This window comes from Miniopterus schreibersii, assembly GCF_964146895.1.
Source record: "Miniopterus schreibersii genome assembly, chromosome: 12".
Classification (NCBI taxonomy): Eukaryota; Metazoa; Chordata; class Mammalia; order Chiroptera; family Miniopteridae; genus Miniopterus; species Miniopterus schreibersii.
The window spans coordinates 14197775-14215490 of record NC_138112.1 but is presented as its reverse complement, the minus strand read 5'-3'; positions in this window follow the sequence as shown (position 1 = coordinate 14215490).

The window sequence follows — 17716 nt, the reverse complement described above, 5'->3', positions numbered from 1 at the left end:
AATGGCATTTTTTAAAGAAATAAAAGAAGTCATCAGATTTTTATAGGACCACAAAAGACCTGAACAGCCAAATCAATTTTGGCGATAAAGAACAAACCTGGAGGTATCACATAACCTCACTTCAAATTATACTACAAATCGACTATAAGCAAAACAGCATGATATTGGCAGAAAAACAGACACACAGCCCAATGGAACAGAACTGAGAGTCCAGAAATAACCTATATATAAATGGGCAAATAGTTTTTGACACAGGAGCCAAAAACAAACATTGGAGAAAAGGAAGATTCTTCAATAAATAGAAAAATTTTAATGCCATATGCAAAAGAATGAAACTAGACTGTTTGTCACAAAAATTAACTCAAAGTGGATCACAGACCTAAATATAAGGCCTGAAAAAATAAAATACATGGAAGAAAACATAGGTACCAAACATATGGACCTTGGTCTTTAAGAGAATTTTATGAATTTAACATTAAATGCAAGGGAATTAAAGCAAAAATAAGTGAATGGGACTATATCAAACTAAAAACTTCAGGCAATTTCTAATATCTCTTCAAATGGCAGAGAGAGCAGGATGCATCACAATCTGACCTGGTTTAAAGGTTGGAAAAATTAGTATTTAAGCGGACTACCAAAGTCAGCTGTCTCTGCCCAGGAAGTAGCCAATGGCTGGTAACATAATCGTGAAAACAGAGAGAATTCACTTATGGAAAGTCACGGTTAATGGAAGAGAAATTCAGAAAAATAAAAGGGTCTGCCCTGAACTGAGAGCAACCACTACCCTCTTTTAGAATTGAATTGAATTTCAAATTGATTTCAAAGAAGTCCTACTGACCTAGTTAGATAAAAAGTGTTCGGGTTTTTTTTCTTTCAAAAAGCAATATGAAGATGTTCTGCTGATTTGTCATATGGGGACACGAGGATGGAAGTCTGGTGAGGCTGGGAGCCCCAGGCCTGCAGCAGGAGTACAGCACACTGCCGTTTCCTCTGGGGCCCTTCTGCGTTCTGCAGGCTCTGGAAGGAACAGTTTCCAACACTTTGCTTCTTACTGGTCTCCAGATATAGCTCTTTTCTCCCACTTCAGAGATGATTTTAATGTTACAAAGCCCTCTCTCTTTGTATATTTTCTTCAGCTTTTGGAAAACAGCCAAGAAGCCCTGCCACAAACTTTGTAAGCCTGCATAAAGCAAGGTGCCTGCCTACTTGCTGGAGTGGAAGGAATGAGAGAAAATGGTGAGAAAAAAATTAGCTCAAAAATAATGTCATCTTTTCAAGCAGGAATTTTATTTTGGGACTGTTTCTATATCTCCAAAGTAATTTAATAGTTTTAATGGATCTGCTATTAGAAACTAGCCCCTCTGAACCACAAAGAAAATCAAACTCACTTGACATTTTCAAAACTGAATGTAGTCCAGCCAGCCATACCTGATATGAATGTAAATATGGAATTTATATTACATTGAGTCTAGATGGTATATTTTCTCTCTCTATGTGTGAGCATGCATATTCATAGCTCTTCTGTATGATAAATTGCTTACGTACTCAATCAAAATATTTCAAAGTTTTCATCACCTTCAACTATCAACCCAGAGGAAATAAAAATATTAAGTCTCTGTTCTTCATACACACTTTATACTGCATCTATATTTCTTTTATGCCTTATCGTATTCTCTCTTGCTCGATTAATCAGGTAATTAAATGTTTTATTGACATTATTTACTGTAAGTTAAGCTCTGGAGACAGACTTTTAATTGCATTTCAAACATTTTCCATCTATGTGACAGTGGAAAACTTCCTTATACTTCCTAAACGTCGATCTCTTCATTTGAAAGTAAGATTATAAGAATTGCCTTGTGATGTACGATAGGGCATTCTATAAAAATAGGAAACGCAAAACTGTTAGCATGACATAGTTTGTACTTGGTAAATAATATATAGTAACTTTATCGATCCACTAGATCACTGTTAATTTAATGAATGAATGTAGCATTTTCTTCTTTTCTTTGTTATATAAATGCATTTCTAGAAACATATATACAAACATTAATTTTAGCTCATTTCTGATGTAGAAAACATTAGCAGACTTTTAAATTAGACAGTGGGTACTAAATATTAATGACTTAAGGTATCTTTATTTTTGTCATTTAAAAACATTTATGCTAACCAAGTGTCTGGGGAAACTTACATAAAATGGGAGGAAGTATAGCCCCGGCTGTTGTAGCTGCTCCAAGGGCTACACTCAATATGCATCACCCTTTCTGCTCTGCTTTCTAGCTTCCCTTCGCCTTCAGTTTTTAAGGGTAATCTGATAGCAGGACTCAGACCCACATCACTAAGGAATTCAAGATCCTGTTCACTGATATCCTTCTAAGGTTCTGGCTGCTATATTTTTATACTGTGTTTAATTTTTTGCTAAATTAAGGAAAGTACCAAGAAATGCCCAAATGGACCCCCAAGATGCCGTACTTTCCACCAATGTGTAACATCAGCCCTATCTTATGAAGATAAAGGTCATTCACTCATTCCTAGAAGGTGACTATTCCCTCTCTGCTCATCTTTTGGAACAAGGAGCACAAAATGACCAGCATAGTCACAGCTAAAATTTAATGAGATTCCTTCTGGGTCGTCTGGGAGAAGCATTTCTCCTCTGGAGACTTCTAGAGCCAATATCTTTGAGTTGTAAGAACAGGAAGCAAAACCTCTCCTATTGAGTCATTAAGAATATTGGGCCTGGCCACGCGGCTCAGCAGTTGAGCATCGACCTAGGATCCAGGCGATCGGGGTTGGATTCCTGGTCAGGGTACAAGCCTGGGTTGCGGGCTTGATCAATGACTCTCTCATCACTGATGTTTCTGTCTCTCTCTCTCTCCCTTCCTCTCTCTGAAATCAATAAAGATATATTTTTTTTAAAAAAGAATATTGGGAAATGGAGTCACTCTTACTTCTACCAGTAATTCCAGGACTTGTGTGTTTTGCCATTGGGGACATAGCACCATAAAATGGTTTTTGATTTATGGTGTAGCCTACAGCCTGGAGATTGTGTGCCATTTTACAGAGTATGATATTCAAACTAGCACTTCTGCTGCACCTTCAAAAGGACCTTTTCTTTCAGATTGGCAGCCTTTGCGTATTGCAGTATGTTTTAGAACTGGTAGATTTTATAATGGTATGTGCCCATTTCTACACTCCCTTTGCTGTAAAATGGGTTCCTTGGTTGATGCAATATTAAGTGGGAATCATAGATAAATAGGTGGGGCTATATATTCCCTTGGGTAGTGTACTTCTTTAGGTCCTGTGGATTAGAAATATATTTAAACTTAACGAAGAATATCCATTTATTCCAGGATGATGACTCACTGTTCCTTCCAGGGTAGAAGGGAGTTAGTGTAATCAACATTTCAGCAAGTGCTTTGGATTCTCCTCTGGGGATAGTGTTGTGTCAAGGGCTCAACTTTGGACTTTATTTATGACAGGTTGAACATTTGACAGTGGCAGTGGTTTTAGATAGATCAATATTTGTGAATACTTGATAACATTTTTTGGTTTAATCTTTAATAAGCCTGCTCTGAAAATCAGATCTAGCTCTGAATGCGCTGACAGGTTGCTGAATTGTCTTGGTGAGAGCAGGCAGGAAGAATATTAAATTCCCAAAGAAAGAACAGACCAAACCTAGAAGATAGAAGATACATTCAGTGACAGTATGTGGAGTGAAATGCTTTGTGATGTATAAAAAAAAAACACCTGTTTTCTATTTCTCTTAAAAAGAGAAAAAAATATTTACCAATACCTTACTCCAGTAATATTTATGGTACATATTTTCTTGGGGAATGCCAAGAAGGGCTTTTTTTCCTGTCTAAAGGCTAGCTTTAAGCAAAAATAGTGTTGCCGCAACAGAGCAGTTTTCACTATACTTACATATAAAATCATCCATGTCACTATCTTATAAGCACATTTCTGAGCATCATTTAATAACTGGACTTTATATTTTCAGGGAAGGCACTCTGTCTTCTTTATTGTTTTCTCTGCAGCTCATCATAGAATACCTCAAATATGTCAGGTTTTTACTTAAATTTTAACTAATAAATCAATATATTTCTACTCTTTACACTGTCTAGTTGCACATATATACACATATGTATATTTTATTTCATTCTGCATGAATTAGACAAAATACGTTATTTATTTAGTTGTTACTAATGCATTCAGCTACTCAGCAAATGTTTATTGAACCTGCATTCTGTTTTAGCCACTATACTAGTGATCAAGGGTAGACAGTGTTTTCCTTGTACTTTCAATCTAACGGGGAGATGCGCCATTAAGCAATGATTAAAAAACAGAATAATTCTGATGGTGTTGGCACACAAATGTCCTAGAGGTGTAGGAGAATAAGAAAAGGCTCTTACTTAGAAAATAATGGATCAGGCCCGGCCAGGCGTGGCTCAGTGGTTGAGTGTCGACCTAGGATCCAGGCGAATGGGGTTCAATTCCTGGTCAGGGCACATGCCCGGTTGCAGGTTAGATCAATGACTCTCTCATCATTGATGTTTCTATCTCTCTCCCTCTCCTTTCCTCTCTCTGAAATCAATAAAGATATATTTTAAAAAAGAAAACAAAAAGAAAATAATGGATCAATATTAAGACTGAAATGATGGTAAGAAGTTATCTAGACGAGGAAGCAGAGATGCACATCAAGTGGCCATCATATCAGAGGTGTGGTGCTTGTCTATGGGAGAGCAAGAATACTGAACTGATAAAGGGGGTTGGTTGTTACTGGATCTTAGAGTACAAGGCAAAGAGTAGCTAGAGACACGGTAAGCCAGTGTATGATTATGATTGATCTTATAATCAAGTCTGGCAGATTTTATCCTAAGTATTGTAGACAAATATTGGAAAATATAAAGCAGGGAAAAATATTATAGAGGCAAAGAGTCCAGTAAAGAAATATGAAAAGTTTTCTTATGAGAGGTAATATTGGCTTTAATAAAAATTCTGGCAATGGAAATGGAAATAATGAGCAGCTTTGTCAGATCTACCTAGGATTTTAAAATTGATTTGATGTGGATGGAGAGAAAGAGGGAAAAGACAAGGGGGGTTCCTTATCCTGGCCTACATGCCCATACCATTAACTTCAAGAAAGAAATTAAGATGTTCAGCAGGTTAGCTATTCAGGGTTATGATGACGTTACATTTGAACTTGTTTTTGCAATACATTCACTGGAGAGATTGAATAAAGAGTTGGATTTTTGGGTCTAGAGCTCAGGAAATACTGATTTTGGAGCTATATCAATATGAATGCTATTGAATCCTTAGAAGTAAGATATTCTAAGTAAATTGTAAAACAAGACAAGTAATCCTAGAAATAAGAGTTGACAATACCAAATATAAAATGAGTTTCAGAAGAAGAGTCTACCTTTGGGGAAATCATGAGCAAAGTGCCACAGAATCTAAAGAGTATAGGAGGTTAAAAATTAGCGATGAAATTTGCTGGAGAGAAGTCAAGTAATTAACATTTTTTACTTTGGGATTAGCAATAATTGGTGACTCTTACAAGAGCATTTTCTGTGAAATACTTGTGAAAAGAGTCAGACTACAGTAGCTTTAGAAAAGTGTAGACATTAGAAAATGGAGAATGTAAATTTCAACAAGCTATTGAATGGTGCTATTGTGAAAAATTTACAATTTTTCAGTTGGAAAAAATGTGACCATAGTCAGAAGATATCAGCATAAGAAGCTGTGGTTACACAAGAAACCTACACAAGAGTTATACAAGCTACATGTGGCTCTAAGCAGAAGATAAGGAGCAGTGGAAGGACGGCATTCTGTTCAAAACCTGCCGGGCATGGCTCAGGGGTTGAGCATTGACCTAAGCTCCAGGAGATCTTGGTTTGATTCCCAGTCAGGGCATGATCCCCAGTTGGGGGGGGGGGTGCAGGAGGCAGCTGATCAATGACTCCCTCAACACTGATGTTTCTATCTCTCTCTCCATCTCCCTTCCTCTCTCTGAAATCAATAAAGAAATATATTTTTTAAAAACAACGAAAAACCCTATTACTTTCCACTATCTCCAAAACAAGTCACATCGTATTCATTCTCTCTTAATTCTTTGTGTCCAAGGTTGCTGAACCAGGTCCAGTCTGACCCCACAGGTCAGACACCTGGTGCCATTCTGTCGCCTACAACAAAACTAACCAAGTAACTCTTATACATCAGAGGCGTATAAGAGCTCAGAGATGTATCAGAGATGTATAAGAGTAGATGAGAAAATACCCACATCACCTGTGTAGAAATGTGTAGGAAAGGCTGAGACACTCTTGCCATAAAACCCATATGCCTGACAGTGACATACAATTGTAAGAGCACTCAGAATTCCCAGCTTCTTCCAGAAGAGCAAAGGGTTTGGACCCAGTATTTAGCATCCCAACTTTTAGGACATCCACCTGAGGGACAGCCCCCAAAACATCTACCTCTGAAAACCAATGGGTTTGTATACATGAGACCCACAAGACTATAGCAGACAGAGAAGCAGTTCTTAACAGGCTGTCCTCTCAGGGCTCAGAACAGAGAGAGTTGATATAAACAGTGATCTGTCAGTCAATCTCAGATAGTGGACTATTTTCATACTTTAAAAGTTGCTGCCTGAAGGTCAGGCTTTTAATTTAGCAGGCATCTAGAGAATGACTTTGGTATTCCCTGAAGATGTAGGAGGCCTATGGGTGCAGCTTCCTTGTTCTCTTTCTGGCCCACTCAAGGTTGCTAGAGTCTCTTTGGAAGGAGCTTGTGTATAAGTCTTGTGCTCTAGCTTTTGTGATTGCCACCCAGGGGATGCACTCCTTGATCAACTGGCTCTGATGGCCAGCAGGGCTTTTATTCCCTGGTCCCACAGGACTGTAGCAAAAAAAAAAAAAAAAAAAAAAAAAGAGCAGTTCTTAACCAGCCATCTGTCAGTGTTCAGTGCAGAGGGTGCAGACAAAAAGTTCCATCTTCCAATCTTTCCCTGAAAGAGGTCTACTTGCATATTTTAAAAGCTACTGCCTGAATATCTGGGTTTCATTTACCCTGCATCTAGGTACTGACTGAGATCCACCCCCTTGGCACATCAACAGTTTTTGGAACATCCTCCACTACTGGGATCAACTGTGATTGTGTAGCTGGGACAATCACAAAGAAGAAAGAATCAAGAATTTGGACCAAGCTGAATGAAAGGTTCATCTCCTACATGAGTTCACTCTGTCAAGACTGGTGATTGTTATATCTAATGTGTAGAAGCCAAAACTTAGAGTAAAAAAATGAAGAAACAGAGGGGATATGTTCCAAACAAAAAGTACACAATAAAACTCCAGAAACAGATCTTAATGAAATGTTAAAAAAACTATAGCTATAATAATTTGTTAATGGGTCCATAAGGTAAAAACATGTAAATTGTGACATCAAAAGCATAAAATATGTGTGTGAGGGGAGAATAAAAATGTAGAGCTTTAAGTATTTATTTCAAATTAAGCTGTTATAAGCTTAAAATAGACTATTGTGAGTATACGATATTTTATGTAAGCTTTATGGTATACACAAAGCAGAAAAAAGCTATAGAACATTAAAAAAAAAAAAATAGAAAGGAATCTAAGCATACACTTCATAAAGGAAGATAAGAGAAAAAGAAAGGATCAAAGAAATTACAAAACAGCCAGTAAACAATGAACAAAATAGGAATAATAAGGTTATATCTATCAATAATTACTTTAAATGTAAATGGACTAAATTCTCCAATCAAAAGACATAGAGTGGCTGAATGGATAAAACAAACAATCAAACAGGAAAAAAAAACTAGACCCAATTATATACTGCCTACAAAATACTCACTTCACCTTAAGAGCACATGCAGACTGGAAGTGAAAGAAAGTAGAGAGATATTTCCTGCAAATGGAAACCAAAAGAAACCAGGGGAAGCTATGTGTGTGTATATATATATATATATATATATATATATATATATATACACATATATAAATACACACACACACACACACACACACACTTTAGAATTTAAGCAAAGGCCTCAATAAGAGACAAAGAAGATCATTATATAATCTATCAAGAGGGTCAATCCTCAAGATGGTATAACATTTGTAAATATGTATACACTCAGCATAGGAGTATCTAAATATATAAAACAAATACTAACAGACCTGAATGGAGAAATAAAATAGTAGGGAACTTTATGATACCACTTTCAACAAAGAATAGATTATCCAAACAGAAAATTAATAAGGGAACATTACACTTTCTACTAGATAGGCTTAATAAACATTTATAACATATTTCATCCAACAGCATAAGGATACATATTCTTCTCAGAAAGTGTGAAGCTTCAACTTTGTACTTACTAGTCAAGGTTTATTGAGAAACTGGGGGGGCTTTTCTGGTTCCATATGAATTAACAAAGTTAATACCTACAATATATAAAGTGTACATTTTAGATATGTTGTGTTTTCATTTGTCAATTATACCTCAACAGATATGAAATTTTAAAAATAAAATAAAATGAAATAAGAAACTCTATCTCATACTGCTGGCATAAAGTACTCACTTATGAAATTTCATTTTTATTAAAATTAATGTATTTTCATATATAAGTCTTCCATTAAATTCTAAGTTAAGTGATGAGATATATTATTTCTTATTCTTCTCCCCTTCCATCAATATCTTATGCAATGTCTGATAGTTTGTTGAGTGAATGGAATTAATATTAAAATGGCCTATTTAATTACTACCACATTTACTTCTGCAAAAAGATTGGTGACTAAACGATTAAAGATATTTATTAATATGAGATATCAAATTGCTCTTGAATTTGAGGTAGCCATGTGTGTTATGTACATAAGACTGGCATAATTTGATGGAATAAAGAGGAAAAACTCAGAAATTTTCTAAGGAGGAACATAATCTTCATCAACGTTTCAACAATTTTGGACTTAAAAATATCTATACTATTCTTGGAAATTTCAAGGGAACATTTTACCATGTAACTTATTGATAAGTTGAACCTTAGTACCATTTCTTCTCATTTAATTTTCCCTGAAGTTAGAGAAAGACTAATAATAATAGTTACCATTTTTTTTAATGCTACTTTAATTGACATAAAACATTGGAATAATAATTGGATCTGTGGAAAAAAAAAAACTGAAAGTACTACCTAAAGCAAATATCTTCTCACTAATAAAAATGTGTACTGTTCTCATACAACTCAATGGCATAAAAACAAACAATCTGGTTTAAAAATGGGCCAAAAGACCCTCACAGATGTTTTTCCAAAGATGACTCAAATGGGAAACAGATATATAAAAAGGTGCTCAGTATTACTAATCATCAGGTAAATGCAAAACGCAACCCCAAGGAGATATTACCCCTGCTCTGTTAGGATCGCTATTATCAAAAAGATAAATGATAACCTGCTGTTGAGGTTGTGGAGAAAAGGGGACCCTTGTACACTGTTGATGAGAATACAAATTGGTACAGCCTTTATATAAAACAGTATATAGTTTCCTCAAAAAGTTAAAAATAAAACTATCATATAATCTAGCAATCCTTCTTATGGGCATATACCCAAAGGAAATGAAGTCAGTAGTGTGCTTCCATGTTTTTTCCAGCCTCATTCACAGTAGCCAAGATACGGAAACAACCTAAGTGTCTTTCAAGAGATGAGTAAAAGAAAAATTGAGATTACACATACATGTATACATATATAAATTAAGCCTTTAAAAAATAGACCCTTACATTTGTGACAACATGGGTGAAACTGGAAAACATGATGCTAAGTGAAATAAGCCAGACATAGAAAGAAAAATGCTTGATCTCATGTTTATATAGAATCTAAAAATGTTAAATAGGGAGAAGCAGAGAGTAGAATAGTGATTCCTAAGGTAGGAAAGAGGGGAATAGGGAGATGTTGATCAAAGTATATTTGTAGCTGCTGTTATGTAGGATGAATAAATCTAGAAATCTAACATACAGCTGATGATTATATTTAATAATGCGATATTGTATACTGGAAATTTGCTAAGAGAGTAGATTTCAGATGCTCTCATCACACACTCAGAAAATGGTAACTATGTGATGAGATGAATATGTTAATTAGTTTCAATGTAGTGATTATTTCACTCTATGTGTTTAAAACATGTTGTAAACCTTGAATATATGTAATTTTTATTAAAAATTCAAAATGAATAAAAAGGTATTGTGATTTTATTCAAATGTATGTTGAAAATTTGAACTCAAAGTGAAAACTATTTTTAAAACTTATTTTAGTAAAGTGAAATTCAGTCCCACAAATAACCTTTACATGATTCTGACTAACTGGCATAGAGGAGTCATTAGTATGCAACACTAGTCACTGTTGAGTTTGCACCATCTGTAAAGCATAAAAAGTAGCTTAGTTATAGTATCATGTATTTGAAAGTGTAATTTTAGTTTAGTATATTTTTCATTCTACAAATTTGAAGTACAAAGGAGAAAGGAATAATGAAATCATGAGGCTCTCAACACAGCAAGCAAGTTGGAAATTCTCAAATTAGCAATAATTGCAGAATCAGCACTTACTCTACACTTGAAATAAATGCCTCTTTAACAAACTACAATTTAAATATTCTTCATATAAATACAGAAAACAACACTGTCTCAAAAGGAAATAAAATAAAAACATGCTGATAGGAGGCAGCTGAGGTAATTGCTGTGTTCAAGTCATCTTGTCTATTTTTTTCTTTTATTGTTGATCCTTACCAGAGGATATTTTTCCAATGACTTTTAGAGACAGTGGAAGGGAGGGAGGAGTGAGAGAGAGAGAAACACTGATGTGAGAGAGGCACATTGATTGGTTGACTCCTGCACTGCCCAATGGGGCCTGCAACCCAGGTACATGCCCTTGACCAAGAATCAAATGGCGAACCTTCAGTGGGTGGGCCAACACTCTAACCACTTAGCCACACCAGCCAGGGCTGTCTTGTCTATTTTTACATGAAAAACATACACCTACTTTTTATTCCCATCTCCAGAGATGAAAAATATATATATTTATTGCATTATGGATTGAAGCCATGCTCACCTACATTGAAGATAGTAACAGACACGTAATATCTCATAATATTGGGGAAAAGCAGAATAAATCTTCACTAAATTAACATAAAAAATTTTAACATAATTAATGTATCTGTGCTATCATATTCTCTTCTAAAATTTTTTAAAAAGAACAAAATTTTAATATTGGAAGGATACAAAAATAAATACATTTTAAATAGTTCTTTATTTCTTATTATTTTTTTGTTCATTCAATAATTCACCAGCCTTTTTGCTTTTTATTTTTAAATAATCATAGTTTTATAGGAAGTTACACTAATATGTACACAAAATGGACATCAGTGAAAATGGCATAGTAGGAAACTCCAAAAGTCTGTCTTACCTACAAAAGCAATGAGCAAACTGGCAAAACTGTCATAATCACCTTTTTTTGGAACTGTGGATACTACTCAAAAGCTTACACCAACCAGAAGAGTGCTCATTCAAGAAATAAAGAACAGCTGAACCGAGGAAGAGGGCTTTGCAGCATTTGAACTTACCTTGATCTCGCCTCCAGACCCTCGGTTTGATAGGGGCCTTAAAGGCACCAGCATGCGTTCCTGGTACAAGTGCCTAACCCCAGAGAGAGTAGAGTAGACTTGACTCTCACAGAGTTGTAGTTGTTCACTTGACCTGTCTGGTGGCTCCCTGAAGGCCTGGCCCAAAGGGCTTGACCCTATTTTGCCTAACTCAGTACTCTACTAGGGCTGAGGAGACTATCCAGTAGCATTCATCAAAATTATTTAAAAGTAAATGTAATGGAGCTGCTTTGGGGGAAAGGAATAATAATTGGAGCAAGAAATCGAGTAATCAAAAAGCTGAACATAGAATTTTCACTCTCAGGTATTTGAAAACATGTTAAGCATAACAAGCAATTGTACATAAATATCTATAGCAATATTATTAATAATAACCAAAAAGGGAAAATAACCTAAATGCTCATCATTTGATTAATGGATGAACAAAAGTGGTATATCCATACAATAACATATTTGGTCATAAAAATGGAATGAAATGCTGATACATGCTGCAACATGGATGAACCTTGAAAACCTTATGCTAAATGAAAGAAGCCAGACCTGATAGGCCACATAGAGTATATGGCATAATTCTACTTATATGAAATACCTAGAATAGGCAACCCCATAAAGAAGAAAGGGGATTAGTCACCAGAGGCTCGGGAAGGGGAAAATGGGGAGTCACTGCCTAATAGGCATGGAGTTGCCTTTTAGGGTATTGAAAATATTCTGCAATTAGATAGTAGTGATCATTTCCCAATACAATGAATATACTAAAAGCCATATAATTGTATGTTTGAAAATGGTTAAAGGGTGAATTTCATGTTACATGAATTTAATCACATATACATGCTCACAAACACACACACACTTGAGTATATAGCTCTGGACCATGGGGGGAAGCACAGGCTATTCAGGCTATGAATTCTCTGCTATATTCCAGGTGGGCAGGGACACTAGATACCCTAAATCTTCCCCTAATCTGTGCCAGTATGCACGGTCCCTTACCTGTAACTTGTCCCACAGTGTGCAATTGTGTTGTTTAATATGGTTATTTCATTTCTGTCCTTATCTACCATATAGAATCTCATCCAAGCTACTGGTCACTGAGCTTCCACATCAAGTTTTCAACAAGTACTCACTGAACAAGGGCATAGAAAATAGAAGGGGAAATGTACAAAGATGTCCTGTGTACTCTTGTGTAATTGCAGTACCATAGCAAAATGAGGAAATTGACATTGATAAAAATCCATACATTCACTTCAGATTTCACTAATCTTACATGCACTAATCATGTGTCTAAAGTTCTACTCAATTTTAATATATGCGTAGATTTCTGTGACCACCACCATTATAATAATGAACGGTTAACCTTTTGTAACCATATCCAACTTCCTCTCCCCAGTCTTCTGTCCCATGTGGACCCTGTCTGATAAATGCTGCCTCTCAAGAACATGTGTAAACATGCTTTCAACATGTTTCTCCCAAGAATTGGGAGAGAATTATCACAGAAAAAAATTTTAATGAGCTGATAACTTAGCTGAATCTTCAACGATAAATTGTTTATAGGATGTTTTGTAAAGCACCTTGCATAAATAAAAGCATTCAAAATGAATATTTTTTTTCATGTTTGTTCATGTTGCCACTATTGTAGCTATATTTGGTATTATTATTATTATTACTATTATGACAACCAGGGAGTGGAGAATGTGTTCATTCCAGGGAAACAAGGTTAGTGGACAGAAAGGCACAGAGAACATATAGGGACACATGGAGCATAACAGAAAAATACAAATAGTTTAGTATAGCTGGGCTTCAAAATAGAATAGGAAAAATTTAAGGAAGTAAGGACACAGTAACATTTGTGAGTTCTGAGAATGTGTTTCTATTTTGTTCTGAGAAGGAGGGACTACTAAACTGATGGATGGCATTCATTTCTGAGCAGTCTCTTCAGTGATAGTCTAGTTGTGTATGAGAGGGAGACAAATGTGAATTTAGGCTGACCAGTGGAGAATCTATGCACCATGTATAATGAGCCATAAATGTGGTGTGACCTGAACTGGTGAGAGTGAGTATGGAGAACAGAATGGATTTGGAATTTAGGAAGCAGAGTTGGCAAATTTGGTGACTTGATGTAGATGGAGGAAAAGAGGAATTAACTGCAAGGCTAAGTTTCTGGAAAAGGTAAGTGTGTGGATGGAAATGCCCCTGATCTGCACAATGGTCCTGGAAAGAAAAACAGAGCTGGGCTAAGATTGTTAGGTTTAGAACATGTTATGTGTTTTAGTTCATTTAGGTTACTATAACAAAACACCACAGACTGGGTGGCTTATAAATAGCAGAAATTTTTTGCTCACAGCTCTGGAGGCTGGAAGTCTGGGATCATGGTGCCAGCATGGTCAAATGAAGGTCCTCCTCCGGGTCACAGACTTCTCTTTGTATCCTCACACAGGGAAAGAGGCTAGGGAGCTTTCTGGAGCCTCTTTTATAGGGCACTAATCCCATTCATGAGGGCTCCACCCCATGACCTAATCACCTCCCAAAGCCCTCACCCTCTAATGCCATCTTATTGGGCATTAGGATTTCAACATACGAAATTGGGACAGACTCAAACATTCAGATAATAACTATGTGTTTTAGACATCTATATAAAATGCTCTCTATATAAGTGGCCAAAAATAATCCCTAACTAGTAAGCATTGTTCATGGTTATATTCTCAACAACTACTATTGAATCAGGCAGAGAACAATCGCACACTCACTATTTATGGAATAAGTAATGTTGGTTGTGAAGAAAAGAATGTATTATGAATGTATGTATTTCTAACACATTATAGATGTCCCCAAAGAAGAATAAAAAAAAACAAACACAACAGAGTCGGTTTGATGAAATGGGAGGGGGGTAATTCTCGACTAAAACAAAACCTGTTTTGTATTGCAAAATAAAAGTTTGTACTGCAAAGCCATTTGCAAAATATATTCCATAATTTATCTCTATAGCGCCACAGAATAATGTCTTCTAGACGGATTCATTTATCTAGTCAAAAAAAATGAGCGCCTGCTCTGTGCCATGCACTGTTCTAAGCTCTGTAAACGCCACACCAAACAAAACAAAGCCAGTGCCCTCATGGAGGTTACATTTTCATGGACAAGATAGGCATATAAGTAAACAAATAATTTTGTAGTGTGTCAGAAGGTAATCAGTGCTGTGGAACAGCCATGAAGCAGGGTAGGGAGAGGGAGCACCAGAGGCAGGGGAGGGCATGCTCTTCCATTTAGAGTGGTGAGGGAAAGCCTCACTGACAAGTCTTAATTTAGCAAAGACCCATAGAAGGGCAGCAGCAAGGCATGTAGATACGGAGATGGGAGAATGGACTGTTTCAGACAGAGGGGTTAGAAATTCTCAAGTGAGAATGTGCTTGTCAAGTAAGAGGAACAGCCCTGGCAGGCCTTGAAGCCAGAGAGCTAGGCTAGGAGCCAGATCCTAGGAGTTTAAGGCAGCCCTTTGCAGAACTTGTGGGCAAGAGGGGGTGCTGTGTACAGTGACCGATAAGCATAGGAAAGTGTGCTTAACCAATTTATAAAGCAGAGAAATAAAAATTAAATGTATTTATTTTGTTCGGACCTGACAAATGAATAAGATTGATTATGCTTCATGTCAGTGAGAATGTGAGAAAATGGGTCATATCACATCTGGCTTATGGGAAGTACCCATTTGGACAATTTTTGGAAAAGCACCCTACATAGAAAATTTAAATTTTAATATATTTTACCTTGTCATTTTAGTTCTGAGTTTATTCCAATAATGTTGTCAGAGGGAAACATAAAGGTATATTTACAAGAGAAATTTTATTATAAAATTACTTAAGATTAATAACAAATTTGGAAATTACCTAAATGTAATGTATATTCTAATACATTCAATAAATATAATATTAGGGAGCCAATAAATATGGAAACAATCTATGGAAGAAAAAGACATTTGAGACCTGATATCATTTTGGGTTTTTTCACTTCCTAATAGAAACCCCACTTTTTCGTTAGGCATGTGACCACATGCAGTAAACACTTCATTTCTCAGCGTCTGTTGCAGCTACGAGCTGCTCTGTGACGAGGCTGTGGTTAGTGCTTATAGGAAGACGCAGTTCTCTAAAAGGGGGGACTGCGCTTTAATGACAGTGAAGGCTGCAGCTCCAGCAGTGCGTTGAACCGAGAAGTGACCTTTGAAGCACAAGGCACTCCTAGAAGTGGGATCATGGGGTCAAATGGCAGTTCCATTTTTAATTTTTTTAGGAAGTGCCACACTGTTTTCCATAACAACTGCCCCAGTCTGCATTCCCACCAGCAGTGTACTAAGGTTCCCCTTTCTTCACACCCTCGCCAACCCTTCTTGTTTGACGATGTATTGATGGCAGCCATTCTTCTAGGTGTGAGGTGATATCTCATTGTGGTTTGAATTTGCATCTCTCTGATGATTAGTGAATTTGAGCATTTTTTCATGTGTCCTAAGAATTCTGAAATACCAATCAGAAAGAATATATGCACCCCTATGTTCATAGCAGCACTATTCACAATAGCCAAGATCTGGAAACAGCCCAAGTGCCCATCGCTAGATGAGTGGATAAAAATGCTGTGGGACACTTACACCATGGAGCTGTAAAAAACCGGATCTCTTACCCTCTGAAACAGCATGGAGGGGCCTGGAGAGTATTATGCTAAGCAAAATCAGCAATTAGTGTGTGTATAAATTGGCTTTCTTCTACAGATTGAAAGTTAAAATAATGAATACTTACATGCAGACATAGTATATTGATAATGTTTTAAAATTTTTACACTTTGATAATTTTCAAAAGCTACTATGGAGGGGTACATTCAGATTGGCCTTTATATATGTTTTTAGGTGAACTTATAAGTGAGTTCATGGATAAAGCATTTTCATATATTTTAGGGTTCATTAAAAATATGACTCATAGTTCACTGAAAAATATTATTAAAAATAGCCTATGGCCAAGTTAGAAATAAATCATTATCAATCAAATAAATATAAATTAAAATTAAATGAGAATCTAATCTATAATCATAAATATGGGCACTGGAAATCAAATATTAGTAATATTCAAGTGAAGGGCCAATGAATGATTCTAGGTGACAAAGAAAATGCTATCCTAAGACTATAATCATTGCTTAACATCAAGATATCTATTAATGTAATATCAATAGTTCAAATCAAAAGATAATACTTTCTATTTACTCTAGTCTACATAAGGGCCCAAAATAGCATTCATCCCTGAGAGGGAGACAAACCATATAAAAAATAACAATGTAAATATACATTTTATTATAAAATAAGTCTAGCTTAAATCAACAGGAAATACTATAGTTAGTTATGAAATACTATAGGCCTTTCCATTAAAATAATAATTAAGGATGCCCAGTATTGCTATTTTAATTTTTTAATATTATCTAAAGGTATATGATAAATGTAGAACCTCATGAATATGAAATAAAAGCTGTGAATATTGACAAGGAAGAGACAAATCTATGATTTGCAGATAATAAAATTTTATATGTAGAACTTTTAGAAGAAAAACTAAGTGAAAAACTGTCTAGATGAGTGAATGATCGGTATGAATCCTGAATTAAGTTTATATATATTTAAGAATCAAGAGCTCCTGCCATTTGCTTTTAACACTCACAGCAATATTGGAAACTACAGAGGAAGAAATTCTCATTAAAAATAGCAAGAAAATACAATGTGTCTAGGAATATCCTTATACAAAAATTTGAGGTTATATGAAGAAAAATATGTCTTTGTTTAAAGATAATACATATATATGTGTGTGTGTCTTAATGATTACATAAAACATGGTCCTAGGTAACCAAATGTACCTATTTATATCCCATTCGAACTGCATTTAGCGGTCAGGAAATGTATAACATCATTCTAAAATTGACCTGGGAGCATGTACAAAAGTAATTAAGGCAAGTGTGAATAAGGGAGATTAACAGTATGATGTGGCATAGCCCTGAAAGTTAAATCAGTGCATGTAACAGGAATGACTTCTGCCACAGAGTTCCCAGTATGTGACAGG